The 12844-nt window shown below is 40.7% G+C and overlaps 1 protein-coding gene across 1 annotated transcript in view; it reads left to right on the top strand.

Moving 5' to 3' along the window:
• Positions 1-12844, top strand: part of DDX10 (DEAD-box helicase 10) — a 191062-nt gene that overhangs the window by 154481 nt on the left and 23737 nt on the right. The window lies entirely within an intron of this gene.

Genomic DNA, 12844 nt, shown 5'->3' with positions numbered 1-12844 from the left:
CTGCAGGGGGACAGCCTGCTCCACCAGGGGCCTCTCCACAGGCCGCAGGGGAACTGCTGCTGCCTGCCTGGAGCACCTCCTGCCCTCCTGCTGCACTCACCTGCGGGTCTGCAGGGCTGCTTCTCTCTCAGCTCTCACCCCTCTCTCCCAGCTGCTGTTGGGCAGAAGTTTTTTTTGTTTTTTTTTTTTTCCTTCCCCTCGTTTCTTCAATCTGCTCTCCCAGAGGCACAAACAACAGCACTTACTGGCTCAGCTCTGGCCAGCAGCAGGTCCCTTTGGAGCCAGCTGAAACTGGCCCTTATCTAACATGGGGCAGCTCCTGGACTCTGCTCACAAGGCCACCCCTGCAGTCCCCCTGCTACCAAAACCTTGCCCACCTAAACCCAATACATCATATAAGACTTGAGCAATGGTCAGTGCCTGGCAGTGAAGCATTTTCGTTGGTAGCTTGGAACACGGTGAAGCTGAGGTGTCAGACTTCAGGTACCAGCCGACCAGTGTCAGGCTGAGCATGGCAGTTGCATGAATTGTACATCAGCTCTTGTGCTGCCTGTAGCTGGGAGCAGTGCAATTGATCGCTTCTTTTCCAAATTTGTGTAGCAACATGTAAAACATGGCCAGCTGTTAGTATTAGGGTTATTTCGGCTGTGGAAATATTTAAGGATTTTTCTTCGTACCAAGGCTTTATTATTAAAAAAAGAAAAAAAAAAAAAAGTATTATGTTAATCTTATGGCCTGTTCCATTCAGAATTCAGTAAATGCATTTATAATCAGTGTTTCCATCTTTTTATCTCAGTGCTTTTAAAACCCACTTAGCTTAGAGTTAGGCTTTTTTGTTTGTTTGTTTTCTCTCATTCAGATTTGATCTTACGTTTCAAATTGGTTTTGATGTTTCACCGTCATTTTTAAAGCACAGACCACTGCACTGTTTTGTAATGTGGTGAAGCAGAGACTTCAGGATGATGTAGAAGAACTTTGAATGGATTTTTAAATCCTGAAGTGACTGTTACGTTTAATTATTTTAGTAAGTGACAACAACACATTCATTCTGAAGACCAAATATGTAGGACTCAAGGGGACTTCGTAACCCAGGGATTTGTTTGGAGTTACCTAAATATGTCCAGGACTTTCAGCTGCTGAGTAGCTGTGTGCTAGGCCAGCTTGCTGCTGCTCTCTGTCCTGGTTGCTGATAACATGATCTTCCTTTGGTGAGGATGTCACTGAAAAACATGTTGTTGTATTAGGTGAAAATTGTCTTGCAGAGTAATTAACAGGATTCATACTAATTCTGACATCTGGTCAAGTAGGCTATCAAAAGTTGTATGGGTAAACTGCATTTAAAAGGATCGTGATGAGATGTTCTCTCTGGGTTTGCTTCTATGGTCAAAGTATTTTAAATTTGAGCTAAAATTAAAGGCAAATTGTTTGTGTATATTTAACATGAATAGGTTTTGATATAGTAATAGCACATTTTAATGTTAATTTTGTCTGTGAGTTCTTTCTGCCTTCTCTGGCAGCTGAAAATAGGTTTTATTGGTGAGGATTGTTTAAAATCTGTTAGATATCTCATGGGTGCATTTTATTTTTGAGCTCAGGATTTAATCAGTCACCAGCGTTTTTATTTATATATTTTCTTCCGGATCATTATAGTTGAGGTTTTCTTTTCTCATTGCTCTGTAACTAAAGGTACAGCATCTTCTGAGAATTTGCCTGTACAAATTTCTACCTTTCACAGAAACTAGGAAAAGTCTTCCTGGGGCATTTTATAGTTGTGCTTTTTGGTGTTTATATTGGATCTGAAGTTTCTCATGTATAATTTGGGGAATTGTTTTAGTATACGGCAGCACGGTTGTTGCTGAGTAGTTGGCTGCAATTGTGAGATGCTGGATCCAGCAACCAAGGCAACCCTTTCCATTCCTCCTTTGCTTGCACTTTTGGTGCTATCTTAGATTTTGTTTCCAAATAATTTTATTACAATTGAATTGATATTTTGAAATAATAAATGCTAAAGGGGAAAAAGGTTGTGTTGTAGTATTTTACTCTACTTTTTATTTGCAGAAGAAGTGGTTACTGTCTTAGGGAAAATTTCCACTGGCTGAACTTACTCAAAGGTCAGTTGTTGTGGGAAGAAGTTCAGTGAACCAGACAGTGCTGAAGATAGCAAATGAAAAGGAGTTTAAACATGTCAGTACATAAAATATTGTACTATTGTCTAATTCAAAATACCTCGCGCAATCATGGTAGTGGCATTTCTGGCATGGTACTGCTTGTAAATATTGTTGCTCTGAATGTCATGCTCACTGTTTAGCTTATATCACAGTTCAAATAAAAATCATAACCAGTTGCCTCAGTCAGATTTTCTGTGTGCTGTAATCTCAATTACTTGACACCATATTCAGAGCAGATGTTTAATCTGTCACTTTCCCTATTACATACACTGTCAGACAAGAAAAAAGCTCAAATGATTTATCTCATCTCTAGATTATTTTTGCATGTTGATAGGTGATTTCTTCTTGATATTGAAAACCTGTGCACTCGGAAAACTTGTTGGAATAAAGAGAGAAAATAATTACAAAGCAAGTGCTTTAATGCAATTTTATTTGGTTGGAGGTGTTGCTGTAGCCTCCAGTCACCCAAATGTCCTGAATAATTTCTGAATAAATTAAACTGCTTCTTGCATATGTCCTTATGGCAGCTACATTAATCATAACTGCACTGAAAGAGTTGCATGCTGGCAACAGTTCCTAATTTATTTTTCTTAAATGGGGAGTTCATTAAAAAACGACTCTTTAGCACAGCTCTTCAGGCGTCACAGCATTGTAACTGAAATAATGCACCAACTGGTTCATGTCGCTACCTCTTGGGCTTCCTACAAGGGAAATCTCCACCTAACAGCATCTGAGTGGTCACTTCACTAATAACGTGGTGGCTGACAGAGAATTAAGGTTTCTTAAGAAAGAGCAAAATCTGTTTTGCCAGCTAGAACAATGTGGGATTTTATTTATTTATTTATTTAATAAACCTTCTTTGGTAATTTTGGTATCCTAACTTTTGATTTCTTTTTTAATTATTTGTTTTATGACGTGTTAGAGTACAAGGAGTTCTGGATTGTTAATGTAACTAATGGGTTATTAATAATAAACTATTAAGAAAGCTTAAAAATAGTGGAAATGGAATGATGACCTTATTTTAAGCTAAGCCTTGGAGTGAAGAAACAAGAATAGCAAAACTGGAAATTTTAGAGCTTTGGGGAAGAGCTGAGATTGTTGGTGTTCCCGTGGCGTTTTCAATATCCTAATAAGTTAGGTTGTTAAAATGTGGAAACTCATGCAAGAAAGTTGGAGTAAAATTCAGCTACAGATCTTCCTCTAGGTTTAGGCTATTTTTCCTGCTGTTCCTCTGAAGGCAGGTCTTGTCTCTGTGTCCTGATCATCTCATTTCTGCTGTCACTTCTTGCACTCTACAGCCAGAAGTTACCTCTGCCACCACCTTTTCATGCAACTATATGTCAAACCAGGCTGTGGAGTCTTCTGATTTAAAAATGCATTTGCTTCTTTTTAATACACCTTTTCTGAGTTTTAAATCGCAGTCTGCCTTAATAGGGAAGACAATTTGAATTCATAGTTTTCTTCCCGTCTTCCAGTAAGGAGGCTGAAATGAAGAAAGTAATGTTGTGATTTTTGTAAATCAGCGCATTTGCTAATAGCCCATCATTTGTGAGATTGTACATTGACTTCTAGGAATATAGCTAATTGTTTTCTTTAAATCAGTCAGTGTAAATAGTTTAATTAAAATAGCACCTTCGTTTTATAGAACTGGCCTATGTGTTTAGGAAAACAACGAGCCAGCATGGAAGAAGACCAGCCTGGCTGAACAGAGAGATGTGGCTAGAGCTTAGAAAAAAAAAGAGGGTTTATGATCTTTGGAAAAGAGGGCAGGCCAGAAGGATTGTAAGGATGTGTAGGGACAAAATCAGAAAGGCCAAAGCTCACCTGGAGCTCAATCTGGCTACTGCTGTTAAAGATAACAGAAAATGTTTTTATAAATATATTAACACAAAAAGGAGGACTTAGGCGAATCTCCATCCTTTACTGGATGCGGGGGGAAACTTAGTGACGAGAGATGAGGAAAAGGCTGAGGTGCTTAATGCCTTCTTTGCCTCAGTCTTTAGCGGCAAGACCGGTTGTTCTCTGGATACCCAGTACCCTGAGCCAGTGGAAGGGGATGGGGAGTAGGATGTGGCCCTCACAATCCACGAGGAAATGGTTGGCGACCTGCTACAGCACTTAGATGTATGCACGTCGATGGGGCCAGATGGGATCCACCCGAGGGTACTGAGAGAACTGGCGGAGGAGCTGGCCAAGCCGCTTTCCATCATTTATCGGCAGTCCTGGCTGTCGGGGGAGGTCCCAGTCGACTGGCGGCTAGCAAATGTGACGCCCGTCTACAAGAAGGGCCAGAAGGTAGACCTGGTAAACTATAGGCCTGTTAGTTTGACCTCAGTGCCAGGGAAGCTCATGGAGCAGATCATCTGGAGTGTCATAATGCGGCACTTACAGAGCAACCAGGTGATCAGGCCCAGTCAGCATGGGTTTATGAAAGGCAGGTCCTGCGTGACGAACCTGATCTCCTTCTATGACCAAGTGACGCGCTTGGTGGATGAGAGAAGGGCTGTGGATGTGGTCTACCTTGACTTCAGTAAGGCTTTTGACACCGTTTCCCATAGCATTCTCCTTGAGAAACTGGCTGCTCTTGGCTTGGACTGGCGTACACTTCGTTGGGTTAGAAACTGGCTGGGTAGCCGGGCCCAAAGAGTCATGGTGAATGGAGTCAAATCTGGTTGGAGGCCGGTCACTAGTGGAGTCCCCCAGGGCTCGGTACTGGGGCCGATCCTTTTTAATATCTTTATCGATGATCTGGATGAAGGGATCGAGTGCACCCTCAGTAAGTTTGCAGATGACACCAAGCTAAGTGCGTGTGTCGATCTGCTCGAGGGCAGGAAGGCTCTGCAGGAGGATCTGGATAGGCTGGAGCGATGGGCTGAGGTCAACTGCATGAAGTTCAACAAGGCCAAGTGCCGGGTCCTGCACCTGGGGCACAACAACCCCAAGCAGAGCTACAGGCTGGGAGATGAGTGGCTGGAAAGCTGCCTGGCCGAGAAGGACCTGGGAGTATTGGTTGATAGTCGGCTGAATATGAGCCAGCAGTGTGCCCAGGTGGCCAAGAAGGCCAACAGCTTCCTGGCCTGCATAAGAAGCAGTGTGGCCAGCAGGTCTAGAGAAGTGATTGTGCCCCTGTACTCGGCTCTGGTGAGGCCGCACCTCGAGTACTGTGTTCAGTTTTGGGCCCTTTGCTACAAGAAGGACATGGAGGTGCTCGAGCAAGTCCAGAGAAGGGCGATTAAGCTGGTGAGGGGTCTGGAGAACAAGTCTTACGAGGAGCGGCTGAGGGAGCTGGGGTTGTTCAGCCTGGAGAAGAGGAGGCTCAGGGGAGACCTCATCGCTCTCTATAGGTACCTTAAAGGAGGCTGTAGCGAGGTGGGGGTTGGTCTGTTCTCCCACGTGCCTGGTGACAGGACGAGGGGGAATGGGCTAAAGTTGCGACAGGGGAGGTTTAGGTTGGATGTTAGGAAGAGCTTCTTTACTGAAAGGGTTGTTAGGCATTGGAATGGGCTGCCCAGGGAGGTGGTGGAGTCACCATCCCTGGAGGTCTTTAAAAGACGTTTAGATGTAGCCCTTAGCGATATGGTTTAGTGGAGGACTTGTTAGTGTTAGGTCAGAGGTTGGACTCGGTGATCTTGGAGGACTCTTCCAACCCAGATGATTCTGTGATTCTGTGAAACTTGAACAATCTGTGAGAAAGCAATGAGAAATTTGTTTGATCCTAAAGATGCCTGCTAATGTTTTTAAGTAACTGTGAGTAACTGCATATTCTACTAATTAACATTTATAATTAGGATTTATTTTAAAAGCATATATTGATTCCGGTAATTAGCTAAGTACAGCTGAGCCTAATTGCCATTTTGGCTTCATCTAAGCAAGGATTAAAGGTATGGCACTACAGACGATGCTGGATTTTAAAATTTTACATGCCAAACAATGTTACATGAACAGTTAAATTTCAGGCTGCTCCGTGAGCTGTAACCCGGTCAGTGAGACGCACGCTAAGATAGCCATGCTTTGTCTTGGCTGGCATCTAGAAGTTTAGTTTGGAAATTTATTCAGCTATGTGATTTATTCAGTAATATGTGATTGTTAATGTGCCACTGCTAGCACTGAAAAATACCCATAAGATCCTGCCAGAAAATACTGTCCTAATGAGCTACCAGCGTTTGCACGAGTATAATCAGGATTAGCTTCATCTAGGAGAAGGTGGACACAACTGCCTTATTTTGCAACCCACGACCGCAGTTTATGCTTTCACTGAATGCAGATTAAACCAAACGTGCCTGCTTTCCTGAGCCAATCCTAACTGGAAATTGGCTGCTTTCTGGTTCTGTTTTGAATATTGGATCACTAACGGAGAGATGTCAGTTCATTTAATTAAGAATGAATTGGTAGATACTGAATTAATCTTCTGACATAAAACTGCTGCCGACCATCTCCATAGGAGTGCTAGACTGAGTTGTGTGAGGAGTGTTCACCTATTGAATGAAGGTAAATGGACTGATGGCGTGTTGTTCTGCACTGGTAGTCAATGTGGGACCCCATCTCACTGTGGTTCTGGGCAACTTCAACTAGGGTGAAGCGTTAGATGAAAAGATAATTCGCTTGTTGAAAATTATGCTTGCCTCTAGTTGGAAGTACTCCTAGAGAAATAAACACACCTGATTTAAATTGGAGTGGATAATAAGCTTAGTTTTGTTTCTTATGTATGAATTCATTGACATAATCAGTCTTGCAGCCCTTCCAGTGTAGCCCATTGTGTTTTCTTCTGTATATTTGTATTAAATATTATAAATTCATGACTGCAGGAAAACAGCTAATTGATGTAGCTGTGTAAATGTTCTCCAAATACCTGGTATATGACATAGTAAATCACTGCTCTTATTAACAGACTAAATAGGAATGAGAAGAAATAAAAAGAATAATATAGCAGGTAATGAAAATCAATAAAGAAATCCTGAGAATGTATATACCAATATGAACTGTTTTTGCTAAATGGTCAAGTAAATTATTAATGATAATTTTGGAGACACTACTGAGACATTTGTTAAATTACAGAAGCGTGAAAAGCGTCAGTGTATGTGCTGCACATTTTTCTGTTAGCCAGTTATTTTTCTGCAAAATTTACCCGGTACGTGTGCAGAGGAGGGGGGAACATCAGGAGTCCATTTCTGTGTGATATCTTTTGCCATCAGAACAGCCCTGGCAGTCTGTTTCTCGCTGTTGGTCTGTAGCAGCTGCTCCTGTAACATTCCCAGAATATGCAGGTGAATATAGGAACATCACAGAATCATCGAGGTTGGAAGAGACCTCCAAGATCACCGAGTCCAACCTCTGCCCTAACACTAACAAGTCCTCCACTAAACCATATCACTAAGGGCTACATCTAAACGTCTTTTAAAGACCTCCAGGGATGGTGACTCAACCACTTCCCTGGGCAGCCCATTCCAATGCCTAACAACCCTTTCAGTAAAGAAGTTCTTCCTAATATCCAACCTAAACCTCCCCTGGCACAACTTTAGCCCATTCCCCCTCGTCCTATCACCAGGCATGTTAAAACTTCAGGTTTAGGAAGGAGCAGTGGATAGCACAGTCCAGCTGTGATGCTGTTTTCAACCAGTGTACAGCATACGTGGGGGACCAGTATGCTGGTTATGGGCCATGATTTTGAAAGTGTGAACCTCACCTGGCCCTCTGTCTCCTTGCTTTGTATTCTTTTTAGCAACTCCAACCTGTGTGATTAGCTTTGAGAAATCCCTGTTTAATTTGTTTGTACCAGGGAGAATTTTATTTAGTTCCCTGAAAATGTGTCTGATCTGCTGAAAAATGCATATACAGTATTCTTCAGAAATTGTTTATATATATATAGATATAAAAATCACAATATCAGTCAAGTACAGGGATTTGAACATTGACGCAGGATTACACTGCACTCAAGTTCACCATTCAGTTAAAAATAAATAAGTGTCAGCATGCTCTGTCTTGGAAGGCTTCCAGAATTAACTGTTCTCAACTATTCCTATGAATGTGCCATGATGACTCTCTTAAATTTTTCTCAAAAAAAACTCTCTTAAATTTTTCTCAAAAATGCCTGTTTTAGCCATCTGTAGAATTATCCTAAGACCATTCATCTCACTCTTGTGCCTTCTGAAGCAACCGCAGATTTAAGACTGGAGAGGAACCACCTTTCCCTGGCAGCTCCTGCCCTGATGGTTGCAATGGCTGAGGTCCACCAGAACCCAGTGGGAGTTGCAGCACAGCCGTGACACTCTAATAATAAGAGAATAAGATCTAATAATAAGAGAATAAGTCTCTTCTGACTTATTACAGCATATGCAATACATTGCTTCTCGCCGTTCTATCTATATTGGAAAGCAGATAAAATTCATAAATAAAAAGTCCCTGAAAATGGAGCACTTTGGAAAATCTCCATTCCAGTTTTGTCTCTATTCTGCTTCAGTTTAATGAGCCACATTTGTTCCAATTCAGAGATGTCAGTGGTGCAGCAGCAAGAGCATTTTGGTGCAGTACTTCTTGTATGTCTTGCAGGCAGCAGCTTTAGTTAGCATGCAGGAGGTTTACTGGTGTTCACTTCTCATTATCAGAAGCTATGGAATATAATTTGGTGAATCTTCATTTCCAAATAAGCGTTCGTTAACAAAAGGAAAATGACTGCACCGTACATTATGCAAACCAGATCAAAAGCACTGAATAGATGGAAAAGATGGGGAGAAGTGACTAAATAAAGCTAAGAACAAATTTGAGAAACCAGTTGTCCAAAACTCTCTCCAAAAAAAATCTAGATTGAAAATCTAGGTATTTCACATTTGCAAAATGAAATTGATCTTGAAAATGCAGTACACTGCATTGCAATGCCTGCAATAAAATGAATTTAACAATGTTAGCAATGAAGCACAAAGTTAGAACCAAAATAGCATTCCAATGCTTAGATTTATTCTGATACTAATTTATTTGATGGTGGTTCTCAATTTATCTGCACTCATCCTTAAAGCACTTTATATCCTCTTATTTGTGCTCTTTCCTTACAAGCAGCATTTTATCAGCCTGTACACAAAATTTGGTTGTTATAGAAATAAGGTGGTGAATAAATATTTTGAAAAGAATTCTCCTTCAGGTTCCTTTCTGCAGAAAAACCTTAATTTCTCTGAAACTTGTAATAAGTGCTGTATATTTTATTTGTTCATGACTCTGAAAACTAGGTGTTTCTTTGCACTGTGCAAAGCACAGGAGCGTGCTGGGAGTTCTTTGCACCATACCCATCCTCTGGCTACCAACCAGTCTGAAAAAACAGGAGGAAATGAACGTGAAGAATCAGAATTTTCTGGTGGTATGGATTACTTTGGAGGTAAAGAAAAGACAGGTAAAAGCCCAGTTTGAAGATAATAGTAGTGCTACATTAGCAGGTGCTGCATTCTGGCTGTCTGATTTTCAGGAAATGGAGTGAAGTTGCTCAGATAAATCAGAAGTTGCTTCTTTCTTCACCTGAATACCAAGTAGCTCTTTCTCCAGCAGGAAAATAGCTTTCTGGTCTTCTAATAAAGCCCCTTTTCCAATGTTTTTTAACATTGGTTAGCCAGTGAATCTGATCATGTATTTGATTGCAGCCAAAGAGGAAGTGATTTGGGATTTGTAAATATAAACGTGCCGATTCCAAGGAATTTCAGTTTGGACTGTTTTGGAAAGGTGTTTATCCAAAAGCCGAATGCTGTAGTACTAGGCTCATTAGTTACAACTCTTTCTTGACAAATGTGGAAAGAGTGACCTTTGAAGAAAATAGTCCTTCAAGGAATGCTTTGTAGAAAAGCGTTGTATTGTTAAAAACCTTTCTTCAACGTCAGGTCTCAGCGTACCATCCAGGCAGATATCCTGGAGCTGTAAACATCAACTCCTTTAAGCTGGGCTTTCTTTGTTGTTTAAGAGGTGCTTGTTGGTTTGGGTAATTTGGTATGCTAGGTAATTTAAGTCTGTTTCTTGCTTGAGACTTATTTGAATGGTTCATTTTGCGGGTGGAATCTGCAGAGGGAGAGCAGCTGGTAAATTTGCTGCTATTTCTTGTTGGGCGAGTGGTCCTTTGTGCTCAGAAAGCTGAGATGCTGGATTTAATGGGCATTGTCAACTTCGTCTGGCGAAGATGGAGGCACTTCTCATGTGTGTCTGTAAAAGCTAGCGTGGCGTATAGAGCTCGGTCAGAACTGCACGTGCTGGGCACCAGGCTAAAGTACAGTTGAGTACATTTGGATTAAATGGATTTGGTGTTCAGCGGTTACATGAAAGGACTCCATTGCTTGTTGGAGACGGGACAGATAGCTCTTCGGCTGTCCGAGCTTTATCTAGGTGTACCTTTGTATTTCTTATCTGTGATAGCAGGGAGTTATGAAACTTCAAATGTGATTATTGTGTAGAAAAAAAGTTGAGACCTCACCTGGTTAGCGATGGGAGATCTCCAGTGCCAGAAGATGGGAATTCAGGAATCTGAGGGTTAGTCTGGTGCATCTGAGCTGTCTGGGAATCTCTTTGTTTTTATTTTTTGATAATTTACTTCCTGACAAAAGTAAAACATGCTATGGATCATCCAAAGATCTCATTTATCAACCTGTCTGCGCAAGAAGCGTTACTTGGGGTGTTGAAATAGCTTGCCAGTGAGGTGGCTGAAGCCCTCAAAGAGGTACATTATGTTCAGTGGTGTTTCCATTTCATCACAGTTGTGAAGAAAAGTTACAGAACAGTGACTTGAATTATGATGTCGCTTTAAGAAAAGGCATTTACAAATAACTTTATCTCTTTTTAGTTATGCATAATGTATAAAACATGATTCTGTGCCTACTTAATAAAAATAGACTTAATACAAAAAGCAAGTTTAATTAAAACTCATAACCGGAGATGTCAGAACGCTGATCACAGGTCTGAAAGTACTTCTTTCTAAATTTAGTTATATATTCTGAATTTCGTGATGGATATTATGTACTCAGTGCTTTGGGGAGTCATGCATAATGTAACAAGGGTTTTCGCTTAACAGTACCTCTAGCAAATGTTCTCTGTGCTAATATTGTATGCCAAGTAGAATGTGATATAACAAATGATTTATTTATTTTATATAGGTCATTAAATTTTATCCTTAAAATTTTGTGAAACTGCAAGAACTTAAAAAGAAAGCATAACACATTTAAACGTGCGAGAGGAGATAGGTTTGTAGTTGCAACCAAATCACAACTGGCTTTTACGATCAGGTGGTTCTACTGAGGCAGAAATAATTTTAGTAACTCCATAAAGCTGAAATCCTAAACTTGTCTTTTGCAAAGAGTAGTAGTCCTGAAGAAAGCAAAAATAATATTTTCAAGATCAAATATTCCTTGTGCAAATATATGAGACTTATGTAAGGAGGATCAGGCACTTTGGCTCTGCCGTTTCTCAAAGCAATACTGCTATGTCTGTAAAACTACATTAAAACTTAACATTGTTTTCAAGTCACATCTGATTTTTTGTTGTTTACCTTTGTTTATTATAACAAGTGGAAAAAAAATGTTTGTGAGGCAAAAAAGGATTGATTTTCATCTATCATTTTAATTATTAGGTCAAGAATTGAAAAAGTTATGCAAGTCTAAGGCATTGTACGACAGGTGTTGGAGAAAGTGGCAGTTTAATATAATTTTTTATGTATGAGGTATGTTACAGTTGCTGGTTTTGGATTTTTGTTGAGATTGAACCAACAAATACCAATGACTTCTAATTGATCTGTTATGTGACTGTAAATTCTCAGACCTATAAAATCTTGAGGAGGATTCTGGGGGGTACTAACAAGGCCATAGTAAATCCTGTACGTCCCTTTAGCAGTTTAGGAAAGATTTTTAAATATTTGCTTCTACCAGTGGTAAAACATGTTTCCTAAATTCAGTTGGTTGAAGTGTCCACCTACAGTCTGATGGGTGGATTCTTGTTTATATCTTAGGATAGAGCCAAGACCTCCACAGCTTCCTGGTAGTTTGGATTCTAGGTCTGCTTGCAGAGTTTCCAAATAGGAATTGTATGGCACTGAAACCAAATGTTCTGTGAAGGTTTTGTTGAAAATGTAATTATGATTTGAATTTGTTGAAATTTCTTCTCAGATTGATCAGTCAGTATACACATTTTTCTTCCGGTTAGGAGCCAAACCAGCTCGTGGATGCATCTTTTTTTAACTGGTGACCCATTCAGAAAGTAGTCAGGCAGCGCCTTTTTGCCCTAGAACAGGACAAGCAGTGGCTTTTTATCTCAGCTTTCATCGGGCCAAAAGAGTTTTCTCCAAAGCTGCACCCTGGCTGGTGAGCTACGCGTTAGCTGGTATGATCTACAGGAGAGAAATGGAGGAAATACTTCGAAAACTTGAAAAGTAAATGAGCAATCTGTTCTCAGGTTGGTGCAAAAATAACAGGTTTATAACAGGGAAATTCGGTACAGACACTAGAAAAATCTTCCAATGGTGAGGTTATCTGAATACTGGAACAAGTTTTTGAGGAGATTGTGGGATCCTCCTTACTGAAGGCTCGAAAAACAAAGGTGGTAACGATGTAACTGAGCTTACTTGCTGAGGGGGGATGGAGAAGGTGACCACCAGCTATGTCCTGCAAGTCCTGCCTGGTTTGTCTTGATGCACCTGCGCTGCTGTGTGTGGCTGAGAGGCT

This window comes from Anser brachyrhynchus, assembly GCF_964034855.1.
Source record: "Anser brachyrhynchus genome assembly, chromosome: 1".
Taxonomy (NCBI): domain Eukaryota; kingdom Metazoa; phylum Chordata; class Aves; order Anseriformes; family Anatidae; genus Anser; species Anser brachyrhynchus.
The sequence above is the reverse complement of the archived record's forward strand: the minus strand, read 5'-3'. Positions and strand labels throughout refer to the sequence as shown.